At 45.1% G+C, this 25,685-nt stretch overlaps 1 non-coding gene across 1 annotated transcript; it reads left to right on the top strand.

Annotated features, from left to right (window-relative positions):
• The first annotated feature begins 16,389 nt into the window (after window positions 1–16,389).
• On the top strand, window positions 16,390–16,461 carry TRNAQ-UUG (transfer RNA glutamine (anticodon UUG)). The gene has a single exon. It is a non-coding gene; the product is annotated as a tRNA-Gln (tRNA).
• Window positions 16,462–25,685: the final 9,224 nt, after the last annotated feature.

The following is a 25,685-nucleotide window of genomic DNA, read 5'->3' as shown; positions in this document are numbered from 1 at the left end:
ACACTATTTGCACAGAAATTTTTCAAACGCAATTTTTGGGGAAAAAATAAACTTTAATGAATTTAAATGCAAAAAAACAACACCATAGATAACTCAATTTTTTGGGTGAAATAAAAAAGGTGATGTTACGACAAGTAAATAGATACCAAATACGCTTTAGAATTGTGCACATTTGTGGACTGGCTCAAAACTACAGTACTATAAATATGTGAAAATGTTTACAGGTTACCAGTTTAGAGTTACAGAGGAGGTCTTGTGCTAGAATTATTGCTTTCATAGTTACATAGTTAGTAAGGTTGAATAAAGACACCAGTCCATCCTGAGTGTCCACATTTGTCCCTATCCCTGCACATTGTGTCTTATCAAGATGCTCCTCCTATATATATATATTTTTTTTTTCTTTTTTTTTTTTTTAGGGTACCCACTTACCACTGTCAATTTATGCAGTGCACCACACACACATTGGTCCCCACACCCAAAGTCCCCAACTCACATTTGTATACTAGGGCAAATTTTGGACAGAAGCCAATTAATTTACCAGTATGTCTTTGGAGTGTGGGAGGAAACAGGAGTACCCAGAGGAAACCCACACAGGCACAGGGAGAGCATGCAAACTCCAGGCAGGTAATGACAAGGTTGGGATTTGAACCAGCGCAGTGATATCTCACATGTGTGGTCCGAATTCCTTTTGCATATGCGGGTCTGACCTACATATGCGTTTGCTTTTGCGTGCAAGCATGAGGGGACAGCTTTAAAAAAAAAAAAAGTTATTATTATTTATTTTATATATTTTATTTTTATTTTTACACAGTCACTTAAATTTTTTTTTTGTTTTTGTTTTTGATCACTTTTGCTCCTATTACAAGAAATGTAAACATCCCTTGTAATAGGAATAAGGCGGGACAGGTCCTCTTTATGGAGACATCTGGGGTCATGGCCAGGTCTCTGGTAATTCAGTGCCGCCGCCGAATCTCTTGTGTGATCAGGAAACTGAAAAGGCACAGCAGAGGGGGACGTCTCGTCTCATTGCCTGTAAAAGCAATCCAGTGGCTCATGAGCAATCCAGCGGCTCATTACAAAAGAACTGAACCAATATTTTAGCGATGTTGACAACTGTGACCCAGGGATACTCTGGGAAGCCCATAAATCCGTAATTAGGGGGGTACTGATTAAGCACGGGGCTCATATCAAACAAGAGAGGGAGAAACACATTTTAACACTTCTGCACAAGATACAGGACGTTGAATCCAAGCATAAGAAAACCCAAATACTCTCATTAGAAACAGAATTACAAGCTCTCTGGAAGCAAACAGTAGACCTTTTACAATATAAGGCTAAGGCAGCATTACAATCCTGTAGGAAACTTTCCTATGAATCAGGAAACAAATGCGGGAAACTTCTGGCCAAAGCAGTTAGACAACAGAGACTACAAGCATACATCCCCCAAGTTATCTCGCCCTTGGGACAGAAGAAAACCATGCCCACCCAAATAGCTAGTGAATTTCAGGCCTTCTATTCCTCCTTCTATAATATGCCGAAACAGAATACTAGTGACACAGCAATAAGAGAATATCTTAATCTGTCAGACATCCCTAAACTACCAGAAGAAGCCAGACACTGGAGGAACCCATCACATTGATGGAACTACATTGTGCTATCAAAAATATGAAACCGGGTAAAGCGCCAGGCCCTAACGGGTTTACTTTGCAATACTATCACACCCTCTTGCCAATACTAGGACCTCACATGGTTAAACTGTTCAACCATTTAACAGAGGGTGGCCATCTACAAAGAGATACCTTAAAGGCCCACATCTCTCTCATACCTAAAGAGGGGAAAGACCCAACTGCCTGTGGTAGCTACAGGATGATATCTCTTTTAAATATATATCTCAAACTCTTTACCAAGATACTCGCCAACAGACTTTCAGGACACATAACAGACCTGATACACTTAGACCAAGTGGGTTTCATTCCCTCTAGAGAAGCTAGGGACAACACCACCAAGGTACTCAATTTAATACATAGAGCTCCAGTGACCAAAACTCCATGTGTCTTTCTCAGCACAGATGCTGAGAAAGCCTTTGACAGGGTGAGTTGGAAAATTGATGTTCTCGGTGCTCAGACACGTCGGACCATTCCTGTGTATGATACGCCGAAACCTGGATATTTCTGGAATTAATATAGGCCAGGCTCAGTACAAGATTTCTGCATATGCAGATGACCTTCTATTTTCCCTTACCAAACTGGTAGTATCCCTCCCAAATCTAATTAAGGAATTCAAGAGTTTTGGGAACTTATCTAATCTGAAAATCAACTTTGACAAATCCACAGCTATGGTCATTAACACGACTTCTGACATCCTGACTCCCCTCAAAATCGAATTTAATTTTAAATGGTCAGACAGCCATCTCAGTTACCTGGGAACCAGCATCCCTAGTAACTTGGCACACACATTTGATCTGAATTTCCCTCCAATGCTACTTAAAGTGAGTGGACTGCTCGAGGAATGGAATAAAGGACTCCACTCCTGGTTCGGCAGAGGCAATCTAATCAAAATGTGCATTCTCACGAAATTTCTGTACCTGTTCCAAGCGTTACCAATCAAGATCCCACCTCAGTATTTTAAATGAGTACACACGATGTTCACAAAATGTATATGGGCCCATACGAAACCACGACTACGCAAACAATATCTGACTTTACCGAAACAATACAGAGGACTAGCCCTCCCTGACATTAAACACTATTACCAAGCGGTACACCTAGGGAGACTTATAGATTGGAACAGACATGAACAATCCAATTTGTGAATTCAAATAGAACGCAACCAGGTAGAAGCCCCTTTAAAGGGAGCAATATGGTGCTATGACCGACTACCTCTAGACATGACAACACATCCCACCATAGGTGCCACGCTACATGTAGGCTCCATAATGATGAATACAACCTCCCTGACATCAAGGCAGTCCCCATTATTCCCGATTCTAGGTAACTAGGTTCCTACCCGGATTAGACCACTCGGAATATGATAAACTTTGGACGGCGGGTAAAGACCAGGCTCTACATTACAAAGACAGAGATCGTTGGTCTTCGATCCAATCACTAATGAGCGCTACCAGAAGCTTCCAGCTCTCGTTTTGGAAGGCAATTCGATTACATAATTTCTTACACTCAATACAAGAACCGATGCAATTCAGGCGAGACCTGACGTCATTAGAAAGCTACTGTGGCGAACAAGGTATTTTAACCCAAGTACTTTCCAAAACATATGCACTGCTTAACACACCAACAGAACAACCAGACCTGTTGTTCATGCAAAAATGGGAAAGGGACCTACAATGCACTTTCACTGCCATACAAAAACAGATTATCAGATTCTCTCTAAAATCCTTCATTTTTACAAGGATACAAGAAACAAATTACAAGATCTTAACAAGGTGGTATTATACACCACAGCTACTACACATGTTCTTTCCCACTACAACAGACAGATGTTGGAGATACCAAACAGACAAAGGAACACTCCTCCACATCTTTTGGTCCTGCCCATTATTGCAACACTTTTGGACAACAGTAGAGATATTTATATGTAAATTCACAGACCACTCAATTCGAAAAAACCCTGCGTTCTTCCTTCTACACACCACCACAATCCCAGCACAGTCGTATAAGAAACTATCATACGACACCTACTTAATGCCGCCAAATACTGTATTCCAGCTACATGGAAACAGAATGTACCCCCATCTATTGTGTCTGCGTAAAATAGAAGACATTAAAAAACTTGAGAACCTAGTGCTCACAGCACAACACAAACAAGAAAAGCACTCCCGAACATGCATGCAATGGAATATGTTCATACTATCTGATGAAGGGCAGGCCCTTCTAAACTCTTGAAGATCATGCTGAATCGGTTTGACTGAAAGGCAGCGGCGTTGTCTGCCCGTCACATTCGTGTCAAACACCAACTATCCCCCCCTCCCCCCTCTTTGTATTTTTCCTTCCCTTTCCTCCTTCTTCTTTCCCTTCTTGCTTTCTCCATCTTTTATTTACTTTACTGAAGGCTGTTTATGGCCTGCCTGTCTCTCCGGTCTGACCAACGGGGTTGGGACATAGATGGGCCGACCATGCATACAGCTAGTTGACTGAAGCAACATTACAAACATGGATATAAATAAGATACGGAATGGCTGGGGTCAAATTGATGGTGTATATGATGACTTCACATGATCTCCCTATTGTACTTTGTACCACCCATATTCTAAGTGGAAGATGAACCTTCCCATGAAGACTACTATGTATGTTTGATTGCCTATGAAGGCCACAGTTATCTTGTACTTTCTCTGTACTCTCTTTTCTTGGAAAATTCAATAAAACGTTATATTTGAAAAAAAAAAAGTATTGGTAATTGGTATCAGCGAGTATTTGAAAAAAAGTATCAAACTTGTACTCGGTCCTAAAAATGTGGTATCGGTGCAACCCCAATTAAAGGTGAAAAAGTTCTGAAATTATTTATCTTTAGCCCCGTACACATGATCAGACTTTCTGACGGGAAATGTTGGATGTCAGGCTGTTGGCGGAAAATCCAACCGTGTGTATGCTCCATCGGACAATTGTTGTCAGACTTTCCACCATCAAATTTTGGCTAGCATGTTTTCAAATTTTCTGCCAACAAATGTGTGTTGTCGGATTTTCCGAGCGTGTGTACAGAAGTCCGTTGGACAAAAGTCCAAAGTACAAACACGCATGCTTGGATGTAGAAGCAGTCGGTCTTGTAAACTAGCATTCGTAATTGAGAATTAAGATTCATGACTAGTGATGGACGAACTTCCGACGGGACGTTTCGCGAATGCGGACCGCGAACCGTAACGTTCGCGGCAGGCCCCATTGACTTCAATGGGAGGCGAACTTTGCAAACCTACAGGTCAAATTTGCAGCCACAAAATAATTACTAGCTGTGCAAACATAGTCCCACCACATGGCCAATGACATAACACATGTATGAGGTGAATCTGGGATCGACAACTACAAGCATTCTTTTTTTATATGTGAAATTGTTGTGACAATTCAGAACTGTGGAGCGCATGAAGGCAATGGAGGAGAGGGAAGGTCAGGGTAGGCAAAGAAGAGGGTGCAGGAGATGATCACCAGCAGCGTGACATACAGCAATGACACCTGCACCGTGATAGAGTCATCTGACACCAGCACCGTGATAGAGAGCACTGACATCAGCAGCGTGACATAAAGCACTGACACCAGCACCGTGATATACAGCACTGACACCAGCACCGTGATAGAGAGCACTGACATCAGCAGCGTGACATAAAGCACTCACACCAGCACCGTGATATACAGCACTGACACCAGCACTGTGATATACAGCACTGACACCTGCACCGTAAGCAGCCCCAGGAGGAAGTCAGCATAGCACAGGGATGGTGGGAGCCCCTCATAATGAGCATAGCACAGGGATGTTGGGAGCCCCTCATAATATGCACAGCAGAGGTACAGCCCCAGGAGGAAGTCAGCACAGCACAGGGATGGTGGGAGCCCCTCATAATAAGCAGCCCCAGGAGGAAGTCAGCACAGCACAGGGATGGTGGGAGCCCCTCATAATAAGCAGCCCCAGGAGGAAGTCAGCACAGCACAAGGATGGTGGGAGCCCCTCATAATGAGCATAGCACAGGGATGGTGGGAGCCCCTCATAATATGCACAGCAGAGGTACAGCCACAGGAGGAAGTCAGCACAGCACAGGGATGGTGGGAGCCCCTCATAATAAGCAGCCCCAGGAGGAAGTCAGCACAGCACAGGGATGGTGGGAGCCCCTCATAATAAGCAGCCCCAGTAGAAATATGACACCGCTCAACCTCATCAAACAGGAGGGTACGGGCATATAGTACGGTGTGCTTTTTTTGGACAAGGAAGTGAGCCAAATGAAGAAAGAAGGTCTGTGTGCTCCATTAAAAAAATTGTTCCTAGACATATACATGGTCTACTGGTCACATGTGTTGAATTCCTCCGAGATCCATGCCTCATTCATTTTTAGAAATGTGAGGTAGTTAACACTGTCGTGAGCTAGGCGAGTACACTTATCGGTCACGATCCCCCCTGCTGCGCTGAACGTCCTTTCGGACAGGACACTGGATGAGGGGCAAGCCAACAGTTCGATTGCAAATTGGGCAAGCTCTGGCCAGAGGTCAAGCCTGCCCACCCAGTAGTCCAGGGGTTCATCACTCCTCAGAGCGTCCACATCGACCGTTAACCCAATGTAGTCGTACACCTAACGGTCTAGGCGTTCCCTGATGCTGGATCCGGATGACACCTGTCGATGGGTCGGCGGAAAGAATGACCTCATATCCGAAGTCACCAACACATCTTCAAACCGGCCTCTTCTTGCAGGCGCTGTTGGATTGGTACCCGCAACTCCTTTTCTGGGAGTGGGAATTGCTCCTCTGCCAGCAGACGCAAAAGCAGCATTTCTCGAAGCAAGGCCTGGAAGTGCTCCATTCTGACAGCCCTCTGTGACGGCGGTAACATTTCCGCCATTTTGTGTTTGTACCGGGGGTCTAAGTACGTTGCCACCCAGTACTGGTCCTTGACCCTTATGCTTTTTATACGGTGGTCCCTATTAAAACACTGGAGCATGAAGGCCCCCATTTGCACTAAACTGAAAGCGGAGTGGTGGCCTGGCTCCTGCTCATCATCCAGGAGAATGTCGTCCTCTTCATTCTCCTCTCCCCATACACGCACAACAAAAGGGATCCCAGAAAGGTTTAAAGCATGCTCTTCTTGCTCCTCCTCATCCGCCCTGGCACCATCCTCCTCTGACTCCTCTTCAGACTCCTGTTGTTCACTTGTCTCAGAGTAGCCCCCCCTGGGAATTCATCCAGCATTGCGACTTCCTCATCTTCCCACTCCTGCTCCTCCACAGCTTGATCAATGACACGACGCAATGCACGCTCCATAAAGAAGGCATAAGGTACCATGTCACTGATGGCGCCATGGCTGTGACTGACCAGTTTGGTGATCTCCTCAAATGGGCGCAGAAGTCTGCATGCGTCGCGCATGAGCAGCCACTGGCGCGGTGAAAAAACCCCCAGCTCCCCAGAACCTGTTCTGCCGCAGAGTTCATACAGGTAGATGTTAACTGCACGTTTCTGCTGGAGCAGCCTATTAAGCATATAGAAGGTTGAGTTCCATCGTGTCGGGCAATCGCAAATAAGACATCTGACCGGCAGACTGTGTCGCCACTGAATGTCAGCAAGGCGGGCCATGGCCGTGTAAGATCTTCTGAAATGGGCCGAGATTTTCCTTGCCTGCCGCAAGATGTTCTGGACCCCAGGGTATTTGACAACGAATCGCTGCACGACCAAGTTTAAGACGTGTGCCATGCATGGCACGTGCGTAATTTTGCCCTGTTTCAATGTGCTAAGCAGATTGGCACCGTTGTCACACACCACTTTACCAACTGTCAAATTGAGCGGTGTTAGCCACTGACCTGCCTGTGAACGCAAAGCTGAAAGGAGTGCCGGGCCAGTGTGGCTCTTGGCTTCCAGGCACAACAGACGCAGCACGGCATGGCAACGTCTCACTTGGCATGTCGAATAGGTTCTGGGGAGCATGGGCGGCGCATCGGAAGAGACGCTAGCAGCGGAAAAGGAGGAGTCAGCCGAGGAGGAGAGGGAGGAGGATGGAGTAGGAGGAGGAGGAGGAGGAGAAGAAGAGCCAGGCCTGCATGCAATCCGTGACGGTAAAACCAAATCTACACGGGTGCCACGGGTTACATGCTTGACGGCCGTCAGAAGGTTCACCCAGTGGGCAGTAAAAGTGATATACCTTCCCTGCCCGTGTTTGCTAGACCACGTGTCTGTGGTCAGATGTATCTTGGCACTGACACTGTGTGCCAGAGATACATTCACTTGCCGCTGAACATGGCCATATAGCGCTGGGATGCCCTTCTCTGAGAAATACTTCCTTCCTGGGACCTTCCATTGTGGTGTTCCAATGGCCACAAATTTTCGAAAGGCCTCCGAGTCCACCAGTTTATATGGCAGTAGTTGGCGGGCTATCAGTTCTGACAAGCCAGCCGTCAACCGTTGGGCAAGAGGGTTATCCGGCATCATCATTTTTTTACGCTCGAACATTAGGCCCACGGAAGGAAAACGTGAGCTTGGCGTGATGGAAGGTGGAGTGGAGGACAATTGTGAGGAGAGAGGAGAAGGAGAAGTAGAAGACGAGGCTGGACGGTGAGAGCCTGGAGTATGGCTTTGTGTGTTCCGTTGCTCCCACTGGGCTCGGTGATGGCTGCTCATGTGCCTTCTTAAGGCGGTCGTCCCTAGGTGAGTGTTGGGCTTACCGCGACTAATGCGTTGACTGCAAAGATTGTAGATGGCAACGCTATTGTCAGCAGCGGACACGTTAAAAAAAGCCCCCACTGCCGAGCCATGTGCCGGCGTCCTGGGAGCGCCAGATGTGACCGTACATGGTCGATGACTCGTTCCTGATACATTAACAGTCTGCTTTGTCCCTCCTGTGCAATGTAAGTTATTCCTGCTTCTCCTCCCTATCTGCTGGTCCATATCTCCCTCTGAACTCCCCTCCTCTTCCTCTCTTGTGGGCACCCACGTGACATCACTAGACACGTCATCATCGACGTCACCTTCCCCACCGCTATAAGTAGAGATCTCGGAGTAGGCAGCAACACCGGGGACCAACCTCTTCCTTGGGCTGATCTGGGTACTGTCGTCAGACTGCTGAGTGGCGGTTGTTGCTACCTCCTCTTCCTGATCCAATGCCAAGAGTGGCTGCGCATCAGAAATGTCTTGATATGGATCGGAAAATAATTCCTGTGACTCAAGCGGAAGGTATGTGGTGGTGGTGGTGTTGTTGGTGGTAGTGTCTTTGGGGGTGCACATAGCAGAGAGTGAAGAAGAGGGTGCAGATCGAGAGGATGAGGAGGGTGCAGAAGAGTAAGGCTGAGTGAGCCACTCAACCAAGTCTGGTGCGTCCTTTAAAGTAATTGAACGCACCTTCTGCAACTTCCCACTTTGGCTCAAGCCTGTTGCTCCTGCCCTACCCCTACCACCCCTGCGGAAGGGCCTGCCTCTTCCTCTGCCTGTCATTTTTTAAATGACCCTGTGACAAAACTCTCAGTCCCTATACTGATAAAGAACTGCTGCAGAATAGGGCAGCAGTCAGCAGTAATGCACCTCAACCCTATATATTGTGGACCTATACCAGTCCTTAAGGAATAGCAGACTGTACCTCACTCAACCCTATGTACTGTAGTACCATATACCTTACCAGTCCTTATAAGGACCTTTGTGGAACTAGTAGGTTGTGAATGATTAGCAGACTGTACCTCAGTCCCTATACTGATAAAGGACTGCTGCAGTATAGGGTAGCAGTCAGCAGTAGTGCACCTCAACCCTATATATTGTGGACCTATACCAGTCCTTAAGGAATAGCAGACTGTACCTCACTCAACCCTATGTACTGTAGTACCCTATACCTTACCAGTCCTTATAAGGACCTTTGTGGAACTAGTAGGTTGTGAATGATTAGCAGACTGTACCTCCGTCCCTATACTCATAAAGGACTACTGCAGCAGAAGGGCAGCAGTCAAGTATAATATTCTTTCTATATTTGGAAGAAAGAATATTATACGTGTACAAGCCTATTACCATACCAGTCCTGAAAAGAACCTTTGTGGACCTAATAGTAACAGCTACTGATTAAACTGACTGTCCCTCACTGCCACACACAGCTTTCTGCCTGTCCCTATTTAAACTGACAAAACATAGGCTGCTGGAACAATAACTTGAATAGCACTCAAAACTATATCCTGTACTACTTTACCATACCAGTCCTGAAAAGGACTTTTGTGGACCTAATAGTAACAGCTAATGATTAAACTGACTGTCCCTGCTGCACACAGCGTCCTGTCCCCCTCTCTACACTGACAAAAGACAGGCTGCTGCAACAATCACTAGCACAGCAGTGCCTCAAACCTATATCCTGAACTACACCTAACACCTATACCATGATACCAGTCCTTAAAAGAACTTTTGCGGACCTAATAGCTAGCGATTTGGGTCACTGAAGTCTCTCCCTGCTCCACACAGCAACCTCTCCCTATAGTGACATACGAAAGAATGTAAAATGGCCGCCAGATCGGGTCTATTTATAAGTAAGGGGGAACGTCCAAGTGTCCATGTGCTGTAATGTTTTTAATTGGCTCTCCTGTACCCCATGATGGATGTGTCATCATAGGTCAAAGTTCTTTTACACAGTAAACACGGAAGTCCGCCGGGCAAACGGCGGCAATAGTCCGCCGATCGGGCGGATGGCGAACAGCCGAAATTCGCTGCGAAACGACCGCTGGGCGAACCGTTCGGCCATCCCTATTCATGACGTGGCAAATTATGAACTCTCCGAATGCATTGCACAATTCTCTTCTTCTTTAAAGGGATAATAATGAAACTGCATTGCTGGTGATACTGATGGAGTTATTGCAAACACATTTTCAAAGGATTTTTTTTTCTAGTGATACCAAGAATAATATTATTATGTTTTTTTCTTTTTATTTGTACAAATTACCACACCATTATCCCGTCGTTTTTAAGATCAAAGATACAACTATGTTGGTGTCCGTTGTCAATTTTACACTGTATTTTTTAAAATGTAACTGCCTATTCCTAAACTGTCATTTGAAGTAAAACACATAGCCAAGTATTATTCTACACAATTTTTTTTATTGTGCATTTAAAAGACAAAAGAAATTAGACATGCTATCTGCCAATAGAACCTAACCAAAGTGCATTCTATGCATTCAAAAATATAGAAAATATACCAAATCATGGTATACCAAAAAAATAATGTCAAAGCAATAACTCCAAGGCCAATAATAAATAAATGTTATCTCCTCCGATTTTGCAACATGTCTGGTTGACGAACGGCCGTTCAGAAACGAACTGAAAAGCACGAAATGAAAAGCGATAAATGAAAAACGCAAAAAGAAAAACACGAATCAACACTCACCAAACTTCTACTAACACGAAAATTAGCAGAAGGAGCCCAAAGGGGGGCGCTAAACAGCTGGAAAAAACATGTAGTACGTCTAGTACGTCACTATGTTAGTAATTGTTGGCCAACATTTGTGTGACCATGTGTATGCAAGACAAGTTTGAGCCAACACCCTTCAGACAAAATTCAGTGGTTTTGTTGTCAGAAAGTCCGATCGTGTGTATAAGGCTTAAGGGTTATGCAGTGTCACACCCAAACCTACATGTTTATGGTCCACAGTCCTCATTCTTACCTACCCAACAGTTGTCCACACTGCCCTTTTCCTGCAAAGACTTTGAAGAAGAGGTGTAGACAGAATAGCAACCCAGCTTTTCCAAAGAGTACCATGAAAAACAAAAGAAATGTATAGGGCACATATATTTGGACCTCATTAGAAATTGACATTTAAATGATGATATATACAACATTAACTGCAGTTTAGGAATCTTAAGTCTTAGCCCTTGTACACACGGTCGGAGAATCTGTCGGAATGAGTCTTATCGGACTGCGTCGTCAGATAATCCGACTGTGTGTGGTATGCATCGGACGGACCTAATCCGATCATGTGTAGAGCATTTTGATCGGACCAAGTGCCACGCATGCTCAGATCAAATTCCTACATCAAAGCTATTGGCTACTAGCCTGAATGTAGTCCCATCGTAACGAAATTACGTCATCACGTTCTGAAAGATCGGATTTTTCGCCAACTTGGCCCGACCGTGTGTATGCAACAGTTTCGGACACAATCCTTCGGACTAAATCCGACGGGCAAAATCCGACGGATTTGGTTGGCAAAATCTCCGACCGTGTGTACGTGGGCTTAGCCGTTTGCATTGTACCCTTTTACCAGAATTGTTTCTGGGTTAATTGCCACCTGAGGTAACTGTTTTTGTCTTTCCCCCCAGTTTGCCCCCCCTCATTTTTGCTGCCCCTCTCAGTTGCAAACACTTGTTCGGCATCCAATGACACTGTGGCATCAGCATTCTAGCAACCAATGCTGTCCAGCATTGGTTGCTAGGATGCAGGCACCTGGGCCACACAGCGCCATTGGTCATTATAGTGCAGCTGCTGTACTTTAATAACCAATGATGCTGTGTGGCTCAGCCATCAGTGTTCTAGCAATCAGCTTAGTAATGCTGCCCTTTGTAAACAGGGCAACCTTCCTGAGCTGCAGTGAGGATGGAGACTTAGTATGGACACTCCAGCCTCAGTGACAACTCCACCAAGTATACATTTTAGCAGTCACAGACAGCCACAATTGCTTTGGATTTAAAGCTATACCAAAAACACTCCTTTGGAATGAGCAGTGCGCTCTAATTTTGGTCATGTGCATTGCTCTATGCAATTGCACACTACACATCAGATAGTCAGTCCATCTTGGGTAGCAAGCAAGAGATGGTAGCTATGTCCATGCAGTGGGACAATGAAAAAAAAAAAGTCCATATTCTTTTCCTGCATCTACTTCACTTTAAAAAAAAAAGTTTTATACTTTTAATTAATGTATTTATGTGTTTGTAATGTTTTATGTTTCTTTTACATAAACTTTTTAACTCTCTGTTTTGTATACAGTATGAATCATACTGTATATCGTACCATACTGTATATCATGTGTTGTAACAACACATCTAAAAGCAAACTTCTTTCACATTTCCACTGTAATAGTGATTTCCTTTTTCTTTTTGTATTTTCTTTGGGGAAAGTCTGGTGTTATTGCATTTTTCCTAGTGGTAGAATCAGGACAGAGCAGCAAATGTGGTAATATGTGTAGTTAGAAAAATGAAATTCAGGATCACATCCAAACACAAGTTGCACACAAGCTGGTTCTCAAGGTTCTATGAATTTACAAACTTTATTAGTATAGCCACAAGCTTAAAAGTTTAACACTTTCACACAGATGGCATCAATGTTAAATTAAAACTACTATGTGAAAGTACCACTTCTATCATTTCTAAATCCTAAATTAAATTCCTGTATTGTTTAGTCATTTTGAAGGAACTATTATATATGGGTTGGGTAGCAATAAATAGCACTAATGAATTGCTCCCTATTTAATGGAAACTAAAGACCATGGGCTGTCAATTACAAATTAAAAAGAATGGTTCTAAGTGTCAGAATTATTTATCTTTACACTTGTTCCAGGTCAGTGATTTAGAAGAATGCAGAGGGAAGCTTACACATTCTTTTAAATTCTCTAATAACAAGTGTATTTTAAATATCAACTCCAGACAAGTTTGCTTTTGAGTTTTGAATAGCATGGGGAAGTTTAGAACCTTTGTCTGATTTATATCACTGTCCGTGTCCTAATGGAAGATTTTCCTTCATTTTCTGATGTGATGACAACCTTCAAACATAGATGCAGTACAGACTACAGCAATATCATTTCTTGGGTCAGAACAGGCTAGAGAGACATACAGTAGAGAGCCATAACAGAATGGAATAAAAGTTATGCTAAAGGCATTTACAAAAATAGGAGATTAAACTTACCTGCTCTGTGCAGTGATATTACACAGAAAGGTGGATTACCTTCTCTGCGGACAGCTCCTGCATTGTTGGCTCCGCCCTCCTTCGGGAGCCTTCTGTAGCAATCCAAGTACTAAGGAGGCTGCCATGCTTGCACACTTCTGTTGGGTCCCGCACTGAGCTGTGTGCATCCATAGACACACAGTGCTGGTGAGCTACGTCTCCACTTACATTATTATTATTATTATTATTATTATTTATTATTATACAGGATTTATATAGCGCCGACAGTTTACGCAGCGCTTTACAACATTGGGGTAGACATTACAATACAATACAATTCAAGACAAGGGGAATCAGAGGCCCCTGCTCGTTAGAGCTTACAATCTAGGAGGGAGGGTCAAGTTATACAAAAGGGTAATAGCTGTGGGGGATGAGCTAATGGAGACAATAGTGAAGTTGTTAGATGGAGGCAGGATAGGCTTCTCTGAAGAGGAAAGTTTTCAGGGATTGCCTAAAAGTGGATAAATTTGGAGACAGTCTGACAGATTGGGGTAGTGAGTTCCAGAGGATGGGCGAGGCTCGGGAGAAGTCCTGTAGGCGGATATGGGAGGAGATGATGAGGGAGCTAGAGAGCAGGAGGTCTTGGGAGGAACGAAGTGGGCGATTAGGTTGGTATTTTGAGACTAGGCTAGTGATGTAGCTGGGGGCAGAGTTGTGGATGGCTTTGTAAGTAAGTGTTAGTATTTTGAATTTAATTCATTGGGCAAGTGGCAGCCAATGGAGGGATTGGCAGAGAGGGGTAGCAGACACTGTGCGGTTTGTAAGGTGTATGAGTCTGGCAGCAGCATTCATGATGGACTGAAGGGGGGATAGTCTATTTAAAGGTGAACCAATGAGGAGGGAGTTGCAGTAGTCAAGGCGAGAGATAACCAGGGAGTGAATCAGGAGCTTTGTGGTTTCATTGGTTCGAAAGGGACATAGTTTAGAGATGTTGCGGAGGTTGAGGCGGCAAGCTTTGGAAAGTGATTGGATGTGGGGCTCTTTTCTATGTACGTTTTCTACCTTTTAATAAAATTATGTGGTCAAACGGTTTTACACTATGTGGAGGTCTCTTGTTTTTTATGGATATCCGAGTTTATAATTTGACAAGTAGCCCCGACTTGGCTGGCCTACTCTTGGATACCATCTCTGTGACTACCATGCTGACCAGCATTACCACATGCTTGGTTAAAGCCGCCCTATGGTAAGCGTATTCAATCTCCTCTTCTGGGTGGTGGATACACTTTTTGTGGTGACTTAAGTAAACTTCTGTTTTTTTTTATAATCACCATTGAATATGAACTTTTTTCTTTTCTCACTATTATAGACTATTTACTATCAGATAACGTTATATCACTTAAATTTTTTTGCACTGTGCACGTTATTATGCTGATATGTCATTATTATTGGCTGTTTAGATATATTTAGCGCTGCACTTTTGTTCCTCAAGAAAGTGAACCACCATGGAAAGCCATAAATAGTTGCCAACATCCCCAAATTATGGGAAAAATAGGAGAATAAGTAACCCCCCGGTACTGATGGGACTTTAAGGGCAACTTAGACGAGAAGGAGTTAGACTGTATTGTATAAAACATGTAGGTTTATTTACACATTCATAAAAAGGTGTATACATCACCAATAATATAAAAACAAATCATCAAATGAATAAACAGCTGGTTTGTATGGTTATGTACAAAGTAATGACCCCTGTCTTCTCTGTATAACAGATGCATTTCAGGAAGGGTTTAATCCTTTCATTAAGGGTTTAAGAGAAGGTAATATAAAGTATTGAATAACAGAGCATAACTGTTTATCAAAAAATGGAGCAAGGAGATAACATCATGTGAGTACATAAATATTTCCAAGAGAGTTTGTAATAGCATACCATACACTTGAACAGCATGTCTAGGTCATCACAGATGTATGGAGGGGTTTTACTGTGCCACAACTTGAGGTGTCCCAGGTGCCCCCAAAGAAACAACCGGGGCCCCACACATTCCACACAAAGATATGCCCTATATGGAAACCACTCAGCATAGCTGTGGGTGGCCAAGGGAAAGAGGAAAATGGGAAAAATCTGGGCTCTGAGGAAAGGAAAAAGAAAGAGCGCCTTTTTTTATGCTATTACAAACTCTCTTGGAAGTTTTTCTGTACTGACACAATGTATTATATTACCATAGACAGTGTAAAAAAGTGTTTATGTATTTTTGTAGTGCGGCTAAGCTTTCTAAATCTCTACTCACCTCTGTGACTCTTATTTCCAATACATAGCCCACTTCTTTCCTCACCCTAACAACTATTCACATTTATTTACGATTGCTGTGCATGTGTGTGTGTGTTTTTTTCTCAGAGATTGTCCTACTTAACATTTTACTAATGCTTTGTGTATCAGTACTGCTTGAACTGGGAAGGGAACATCCCAAAAGCTTGTCCTGAAAATGTAAATGTTAATGCACAAAAAAAAAAAAATCTCAGTACTCAGTTGTATTTGCATTTTTGTCTAATATTTTTTAAGGGAAAATGATCTTTTAAGCATTAGTATGAATTTTGACCTCTTGTTTGATATGTGCTTTACAACATTGCACTAAATTCAACATTTTATTTTTATGGAATTTAACTAACTCACTAACACAATAGTTCTAGTGTTTCAGGTACTAGGAGTGGCTTTAAAATAGCTAAGGTAATAAACCTGGTAAAAGCAGCATATAATTAACCCATGTTATTCAACCTTTTTCTGAGTCATGTATACAAATGTATAATTATACATAAACATATAATTGATCTACTGATATATTGTGAAGAGCACAGGTCCTTCCAGAAGGTTCCATGGTGTAATGGTTAGCACTCTGGACTTTGAATCCAGCAATCTGAGTTCGAATCTCGGTGGAACCTTTGTTTTCAACCTAAATGTAAACCCTTCTTACATATTCCTTTATTTTATAGACTTTCAGGATAGGTGCAGATATGCTGTTCAGTGAAGGTTACAATGTAGCATTGTAAGAAAGAAAACAAGGGTTGAACCCAAGCCTTAAAGTAGTATTAAACCCTTAGCGCTTTGAGGAGGAGGAAAAAAATCGAAAAAATACAGCTGCCAATGAGGAACCCTTGTGAGAACCTTCAGGAATCACAAAAAGGGCATGCAATTTACAGACTGGCACCTCATTCATAAGTGGAGGGGTAGTCACTAAGGATGGGTAGAATTTGCCAAGAGAAAAGCAAAATAATGTTCTCACTAAGTGGATGATAGAGATTGCATATTGACATGAAATGCTTTCCTCATAAATACAATGTTGCAATTATTCCCAGTTCAAAGGATACCATACACGATGCATTTAGTTAATGCAATGACAAAGGAGAGGTGTATTGGACTTTCTACTATGGGTTGTCACATAGATTAATGCTTTTATTGAGCTTTAACTCTTCTAGCAGGGGAATGTTAAATTGCCTTGGTGTGCAGATTAGTCCACATATCTGCCAATTTGTTCTGTATAATACTGGTGTCCAGTTTAGCATGAATCCAGGGGATGGAAGCTTGAAATACATATGCATTACATCTTGGATACATGCCCCATGGTATCGCTAAATGATTTGTCTCCTGGGAGAATTTTTAGACAATTTTTGGCTTCACCCCTATAATAGGGGGTAGGGTGGCTTGTTATATTGGTATAGAATATCCATGATTTTGATAATAATGTTTTTTATTTGAATGCGCATACATGCTCCTTGTTCTTTCTTTAGTAGTTTTTTGAGGGATGATAGAGACTACCTTTGGAATAAAGAGGGACATGGACAGAAATCAAGAAGGTAAACAGAGAGGAGAGGTCTACTAACGCCAAAGCTCCATAAGGAAGGATACTCAAATGGGGATCTCAGAAGAGCAGAGAGGAGCAGACTGAAGTCCTACGTAGTCTTTGATGAACTCTTTGTACAAAGGTGCAGGCTAGAGAATTGTAATAAAGTGAAGACAACTCATAATATGACTGAAAGAGCAGGCTCTATGGTGGATGGCTTGTGACTTGCCCCACTCTTTAAAAAAGAGAGTGTGTGGGTGATGTGATGTAGACACTATGAAGACTTGGGAGTCTGGGAGCATGGTGGAGATGACAGCTTTTAACAGCTTCTGTTCCCTTAGCAATAAAGCTTCAAAAATGTCAGGGGATACCTTGGAAAAGATTGGCGCATAGGGTGATAGCTCTTAGAGGGGTCTCCAATGTGCCAACCCTATTAGTAGACTGACTTGCTAAACCAAATAAACTAATCTCTTACAAGAAAATTAGAGATTGGGTACATTCAAGAAACATGCTCTCTTATGGTCGAGGTGGTTGGAATCAACGGAAGAATGGAGTTGGGTCTATGCAGCTAGAGGGTCACAAAAGTGTAGTCTGCAATATACATTGTGAGATGTTTCCCTGCTATTTCCATTTGTGCCTTTTCTTCTGAGTATGCTCTTGGAACTGATGTGAAAATTGAATATATTATTTTCACCTATCTTTCTATGGGCAAACTGTACACTGTGTTTTGTTTTTTTCACTACTAATTGTACAAACATGTTCACTAAAGATAACGTGCTTAAAAAAAAAAAAAAAAAAAGAAACTGAGAAGGATGAATCAGGGATCCTGAAAGTACGAGATCTCAATGATAAGAAAAAGGCCAGAAATCATCAGTGGTCAAAACAACCACTCCTGAGTGCCAGCACCTGGGATGCCAAATTGAGATTACAGGAATGGTGTCAACTCCCTGCAGTCTTATCTTCTTAAGGAGTTGAGGAAATTTTTTTTTTAAAGGGTTGAAGATGTATGCCAAAGATTACACAGTTTAGTGACAATGACTACAAATCTTGGATCTTGAATTTGCAAGACACTATCAGGTCAGTGTCTGGATTCCCTTTACAGTTGCAAATTTAGAGAAATACTTCTGGGTAAAAAGGACCCCTGGTCAAGGAATCCACCATACTATTGTCCTTCCCCAGAATATGGATTTGAGAGAAAGCTGGAAAGTGATGTTCTGCCCAGTTCAAGATATAGGGCACTTTTCTCAACAAGGCCCGATTCTCTATGCTTCACTACAGCTTTAAATGTGCCACTGCAGTGATGCTGTCAGAATGAATCCTCACTAAATGGCCACTGAGTGGTAGGTTCAGTAAAGAAGATACATACATATTGCTTGGATCTTCAGGATACTGATTGGAAGAAAGGCGTTCTCTTAAGTCCATTAACCGTGGATTGACAGGCAAGGCTTGCCTTGTTAGGTAAGATTTTTCAACACCCTGGAAGGGGGGATTGGCCCAGTGAAGCCAAGAGGCATTGAATCCTTCAGAGGATGGAACACTTGGTTTGAAGAGTTTTGCTGTCTATAGAGTGAATAGGTCTTAGTAAGAAAAAGCTCTTTGTAAATGTCAGGTATGGAATAACACAAAGGGAATTTCCCTAAAGGAAGACACCATTTGCCTGAGGACACCCATGCATAAGTTAACAGTCTAATCGTATTGATAATGGTGCAAGGAGACCTCTTACTGTAGAACAACCAAGAAGACAGACTGTGTTCAACCTGCTGTTTAGAAGCATGCCTGGAGGGGGCGTGGCTACCGCGCTGCTGGATGGATGTCTGCTAACACAGCTCCGCTCCAGCAACGGGAACCGAACGACATACGGACAACATCGCTGACCAGAAAGCCCTTTACCGAGCACCCGAAGCTCCGGGTACCTTCGAGGGATGTCCAGAAAGCAGAGGGGAACGGTGGCTCCGAAGAAATTGGACGACTTCTTCTGACGGGAAGGCCGCGATCCACGGCAAAATGGTGCCGACCCCTGCTCCCAGGCGGCCTCCTCCTCGGACGGCTCTGCAGCATCCAGCCCTGGGACCCGCGAGACGGACTCCCGCAGATCCCCGGAGGCCTCCACACCACTCTCTTGCAGCCCGGCCAAATCTAAGCCAAGGAGGGCTTCAGACATCACCCAGGTGAGCACAGGCCGGGTGTCACGTACCTGGTATAGGAGCCCAGAATGCAGGGAGCGGCCTCTCGTAAGCCTCTGGCTCGAGAATCCCTGGAGGTGGGAACAGGAATTCAGGAGTTCAGAGGGCACAAGTGCCAAACTGGTGAAAGACAGGTTCGGACCTTGAGTAGTGGAGGAACCACAGGAGAGCTGGAATGTAGACACCCGGCAGACTGGTCAGACAGCAGACGGAAGCAGGTACAGACGATCAGGCTGGAACAGCAGGTGGCAGACAGCAGACAGCAGCAGGCACAGGCGGTCAGGCTGGAACAGCAGGTGGCAGACAGCAGACAGCAGACAGCAGCAGGCACAGGCGGTCAGGCTGGAACAGCAGGTGGCAGACAGCAGACAGCAGCAGGCACAGGCGGTCAGGCTGGAACAGCAGGTGGCAGAAGCAAGGTCAAAGTACAATCCGGGTCGGTAACAGGCGGACAGCAACGGTACACAGGAAGAGGCAGAAGCGTAGTCAGACAGGCTGGAGGTCAGAGGCTGGCAGCAAGCAAATGTCGTCAGGAACAAGCCGGGTAACAGGAATCAGGGGCAATCAGGTAGCAGAAGACAGAATAACCGGACACGCTGTAGACTGGACAGCAAGGAGGCACAGTAACAGGTTCCTTAAGTAGCCCTTTGGGCGCCAAGAACGGTCGCACGGCGTGTCTGCGCGCGCCCGCGTGTAACCGTGCGGCCGTTCGTGACCCCGCGCACCCGCCCGTTCGTACCATTGCACACCTGCGTGCGCCCGTTCGTTCCACTGCGCGCCCGCGTGCGCTCGTTCGCAACATCACGCACCCGCGTGCGCCCGTTCGTACCAACACGCATCCGCATGCGTCCGTTCGCGCCGACGCGTGCCCATGGATACTGATTAGTTCTCAACGTGGGGATTCCATGAGCAGGCCTTCCATATGCCACTGGATTCCGGGGACGACCATGACATTGCCCCCCCCCAAGGGGCAGCCTCCGGATGCCCAATTGTGCCATCTTACCCGGATGGGACCTCTCAAAGGCAAGTATCAATCTCCTGGCATGGACATTCGACTCAGGCTCCCAGGAATTTTCCTCAGGCCCGTACCCCTTCCATTTTACCAAAAATTGGATTTGGCTGCGTCTTCGCCTGCAGTCCAGGATGGATTCTACCTCGTATTCGACTTCACCGTCGACGATCACGGGTTCAGGGGGAGCGACCTTCCGGCTGACAAAGGGATCTGGAACAGCTGGCTTGAGTAAGGCCACATGAAAGACAGGATGAATCCGAAACGATTCTGGCAACCTCAGTTCATATGCCACATCATTCACCTTCCTTAAAACTGGAAAGGGACCCACAATTTTTGGACCCAACTTCTTGGATGGGCAGGCCATTTTCAAGTTCAGAGTGGATAACCAAAGCTGATCCCCGACCTTGAGATTAAGTTCCCCCCTTCTCTTCTTGTTGAACACCTCCTTATTATAGTTCTGAGTCTTCGTCATGGTCTCCTGCAGAAGCCTGTTGTTGGATCTGAAAAAGTCGAGGTTTTCTTGAACCGCTGGTACCGGACATTCTGGAAGATCGTTGGACAAGAACAGAGGGTGGAAACCGTAGTTTGCGAAAAACGGGGATTGTTTCGTGGCAGAGTGAACAGAGTTATTATACGCAAACTCGTCAAGAGGTAACAGAGGAGCCCAATCATCCTGGGAGAACGAAGAGAAACAGCGCAAATACTGTTCCAACGTCTGGTTTGTTCTTTCAGTTTGCCCATTGGTTTGAGGATGATAAGCAGAGGAGAAGCAGAGATCAATCTTCAGGGCCCCACAAAGTGCCCTCCAGAACTTGGACGTGAACTGTACTCCCCGATCCGACGTGATATTCGCAGGAATGGCATGGAGTCTCACGATTTCTTTAATGAACATCTTGTCCATTTCTGCAGCGGAGGGAGTGCCCTTCATTGGTAAAAAGTGGGCCATTTTGGATAATCTATCCACTACCACAAAGATCGTGGAACAATCTTCCGAAGGTGGTAGCTCGACAATGAAGTCCATGGAGATCATCCGCCAGGGTCTCTCTGGGACAGGTAGTGGTTTTAACAGACCCCAAGCCATGGACTTACTGCCCTTGTTCTGGATGCAGGTAACACATGCCTCCACATATTCCTTACAGTCCTTCTTCAACTGTGGCCACCAGAATGTTCGTTGAAGCAGCTCGGAGGTCTTATATACACCAAAATGGCCAGCCAGCAAGTAGTCATGACAAGAGCTGAGAACCGGAACTCGCACTTCCTGAGGAACGTAAATCTTGTCCTTGTACCAGAAGAGCTCATCCTTGGCCAGAAGAGTGATATCAGGTGGAAGAACAGTACTAGCGGATGCTTGCTTGATCTGGGACAGCAAATCCCCTTGAAGCAGAAGAAAATTCCCCGAGGGCAGAATGGTGTCCGGATGCGAGGAGGTTTCAGGTTCACTGTGCATACGAGACAAAGCGTCAGGCTTGGTATTCTTTGACCCGGGCGGTAAGTTATATGAAAAGAGAATCTGGAGAAAAAGAGTGCCCATCTGGCCTGACGTGGTCTCAGTCTCTTGGCAGACTTCAGGTACTCCAGATTCTTATGGTCAGTGCAGAAGAGATCTTGGTCCTTGTCTCTGAGAGAGTACTGCCCCAACCGCTATCTCGGAGGCATCGACCTCCAGAATGTATGGCAAAGTTGGATCGGGATGCTTTAAGATAGAAGCCGAAATGAACAAGTCCTTCAAAGTAGTAAAGGCCGCTTGAGCTTCGGGAGTCCACTGGAACTTCAGGCCCTGTTTGGTTAGTCCTGTGATGGGAGAAATGATGGTGGAAAATCCCCTAATGAACTTTCTATAGAAGTTTGCGAAGCCTACAAACCGTTGGACCCCTTTTTTGTCCGTAGGAGCAGGCCAATCCCGGATGGTAGAAACCTTCTGGGGGTCCATTTCAATACCTTCTACCGAAATGATCAGGCCAAGGAACTGAATGCTTCGTTGCTCAAAGATGCATTTTTCTGGCTTGGCGTATAATCCATGAAGGCGGAGTTGTGATAGAACGTTTCTGACGTGTTCCCGATGTTCGGCCAGGGGGGAGGAGAAGATCAGGATGTCATCTAAATAGATAATAACAAATAGGTCCAGATAGTCTTTAAAAATGTTGTTCACAAAATGTTGAAATGTGGCAGGGGCATTGCACAGACCGAAAGGCATGACCAAATATTCAAAATGCCCGAAGCGAGTGCGGAAGGCAGTCTTCCACTCGTCTCCACTCCGAATGCGAACAAGATTATAGGCATCCCGAAGATCCAACTTGGAAAATACTGCTGCTGACCCCAGTCTTTGAAACAGTTCGGGCACTAGCGGCAGGGGATAACGGTTTTTGATGGTGATTTTGTTGAGTGCCCGATAATCAACACAGGGACGTAAGGATTGGCCCTTCTCTATGAAGAAGATTCCTGCGCCTGCCGGGGAGGTAGAGGGACGGATAAATCCCTTCCTCAAGTTGTCGTCCAGGTAAGTCTTCAAGGCTCCTAATTCCGTTTCCGATAATGGAAAAATTCTCCCAAAAGGAATCTCTGCCCCAGGAAGCAGTTTTATCGGGCAATCGTAAGGCCTGTGAGGAGGTAGAGTCTCAGCGCCCTTTTTACTAAAAACGTCCAGGAAGCTGTGGTAAGCTTAGGGCACTGCTTGACGAGTTTCAGCGTCTATTTCCAGGTAGAGCAGAGAGGAAGGGGCTTCACTGATTCCCGATAAACAATATTGGAGACAGTAGGGTGAGAGGAATTTCATCTTCCCTGAAATCCAGTCGATTTGGGGATTATGAGCTCTCAGCCAGGGCATGCCTAATATGATAGGAAATAGAGGGGACTTGATGACGTCCAAACACAATAACTCCTGGTGAGTCCAGGCAATGGTGGCTAACAAAGGTAAAGTCTCTTGAGTTACTGGACCAGATTTGAGGGTTGAACCATCGGCCAGATGCACGGAAAGCCCCTTTGCCCTAGACCGAAGCGGAATGTTATATTTCGAGGCAAAGGACAAGTCTATGAAGCCACTGCAAGCCCCCGAATCAATGATTGCGCTGGTTCGGATATTTCCTCCTGGGAGCTGCAAAAGAATGGGTACAGTCAGATGGGAGATACTGTTCGGCAAGTCAGGGGTAAGGGCAGGAGACATGGAAAAGCACTTACGAAGCTTTGCAGGGCAAGTGTGCACAAAGTGTCCCGGTTCTCCACAGTACAGACAAAGGTTTCCTGCCCGACGGCGCTGGCGTTCTTCAGGTGTCAGAGAAGGTCGAAGTAAACCCATCTGCATGGGTTCAGGAGGGTCCTGGGTTGCCGTGGTGGAATTAGAAGAGGCCGGATGGGGGGAATTAGGTACCATCCACACTGGACGAGAGGTTGCTGAGGAACGTTCCAAACGACGCTCTCTTAAGCGTCTGTCTATTTGGATTGACAGATCCACGAGGGCTTCCAAAGTTTTAGGAGTGCCCACTCGGGCTAGTTCGTCTTTCAGGGATTCCGAAAGACCCATACGGAATTGATAACGAAGAGCCGCATTATTCCAGTTCGTGTCAGCACTCCAACGTCTAAACTCCGATACGTAGTCTTCCACGGGTCTGCGGCCTTGCTGCAGCGTATGCAAAGCTGCCTCTGTGGTAGCAGTTAGTTGTGGATCCTCATACAGCCGGGACATGCCCTGAAAGAAAGCGTTCAGGGTATCAAGAGAAGGATCCTTCTTTTCCAGAAGACGATGAGCCCAGGTCTGGGGTTCGCCTGTCAGCAGGGAAATGACAAATCCCACCTTGGCAAAGAAAAGTTCGCAGGTATTGCGGAATGCCCTGAATCTTCCCCGGTTGCCTGAGAATCTTTCAGGTGTGGGTACCCTGGGTTCTGGCGGCAACATCACCACCGAAGGTGCAGCAGAAGTCCCGGGAACAGCTGGTGTGGATGCAGACAGGGCCTGGACACGTTCCTCCAACTGGCTGTAGCCTTCCTGTAGGTTCTTCACCGCTTGGGTAAGTCCAGCAAGATGGGGCCAGAGCTCGTCCATTGGTGAAGTAACTGATCAATTCAATCTAGTACTACTATTATCAGTTATGTATTCCTTTGCTAGTCCCTATAGTTTAGCTAATCTATCAATCTATTACGCCAAGCACATGTTATTGTTAATACCACAATGCTACCACCCTTGGCTATGAAATCAATACACGGTCTAAGGTCAATTAAATCTCGTTTATTTCCCAAGGAAATAAGAAAACGTGCATCAAGTATCAGTAGAAGTTACAATAATACATAGCATACAATCACAGTGCAATATAAGCCTTATACTTATCGATCCTCATGACTGGGTCTCCTGATGGAATAAAGAGGGACAGAGGGAGACCTCATGGTTGCAAACCTTTTTGTTAAACATACCTCAGCCATACCACACCCCATAGCCCATCCTACTCTTTCCCGTAGACCAATCAGCGTCTCTGGGGCGTCTCCTCCCCCAGGCTAACAGTCCTGCCATACTTGGCCTCTGGGGGGCAGTGTTTGCCCATGAATTGCAACTGCTCCGACTGGATTGCAAATCTTGTGGCTTGATCTCGGACGCCCCACCAGCTGTCCTTTGTTCTTGCAGACAAGCCGGCGCCATATTATCTTTGAAGTCAGTACATTCCAGGTGGGCTGAATAGAACTCATTCTGCTATTCAAATTGTGTCACATTCCTTGCTTTTAAACATGTGAAACTGCCTGGCATCAGTATGGCTGAGTTCGGCTGTACAAACAGCTGTGTAGATGTATAATAATAATTCCTGTCTGATTCCAACATATAGCCCGCTTTGCGCCTAAAAGGCACATACCACCCTTCTTCAGACACTGCTCCTTTTGAACAGTCCATAACTGTCTTAACGTGTGTGGTTCCCCAACATGTGCTTCCGAACCAGTACCTGGGGCACAATCCTTAGCTTGTGTAACGCGTGGTTGTTTCCAACGAGCACTTCAGAGACATCTCTTATGGAACAGTACACAAGTGTCTTACCACGCTATGTTTTCAACGTGTGCAGAAACAGGTCCTATGGAGCAGTCCATAATTGTTTTACCATGTGATGTTTCCCAACACGTGCCGCTTTGCCACTGAGTGACACATCTCCACCATTC

Source organism: Lithobates pipiens, unplaced genomic scaffold (assembly GCF_037356315.1).
Source record: "Lithobates pipiens isolate NorthernLeopardFrog02 unplaced genomic scaffold, aLitPip1_a1.2 Scaffold_13, whole genome shotgun sequence".
In the NCBI taxonomy this organism is placed as follows: domain Eukaryota; kingdom Metazoa; phylum Chordata; class Amphibia; order Anura; family Ranidae; genus Lithobates; species Lithobates pipiens.
This window is presented reverse-complemented; position numbering and strand designations above follow the sequence as displayed.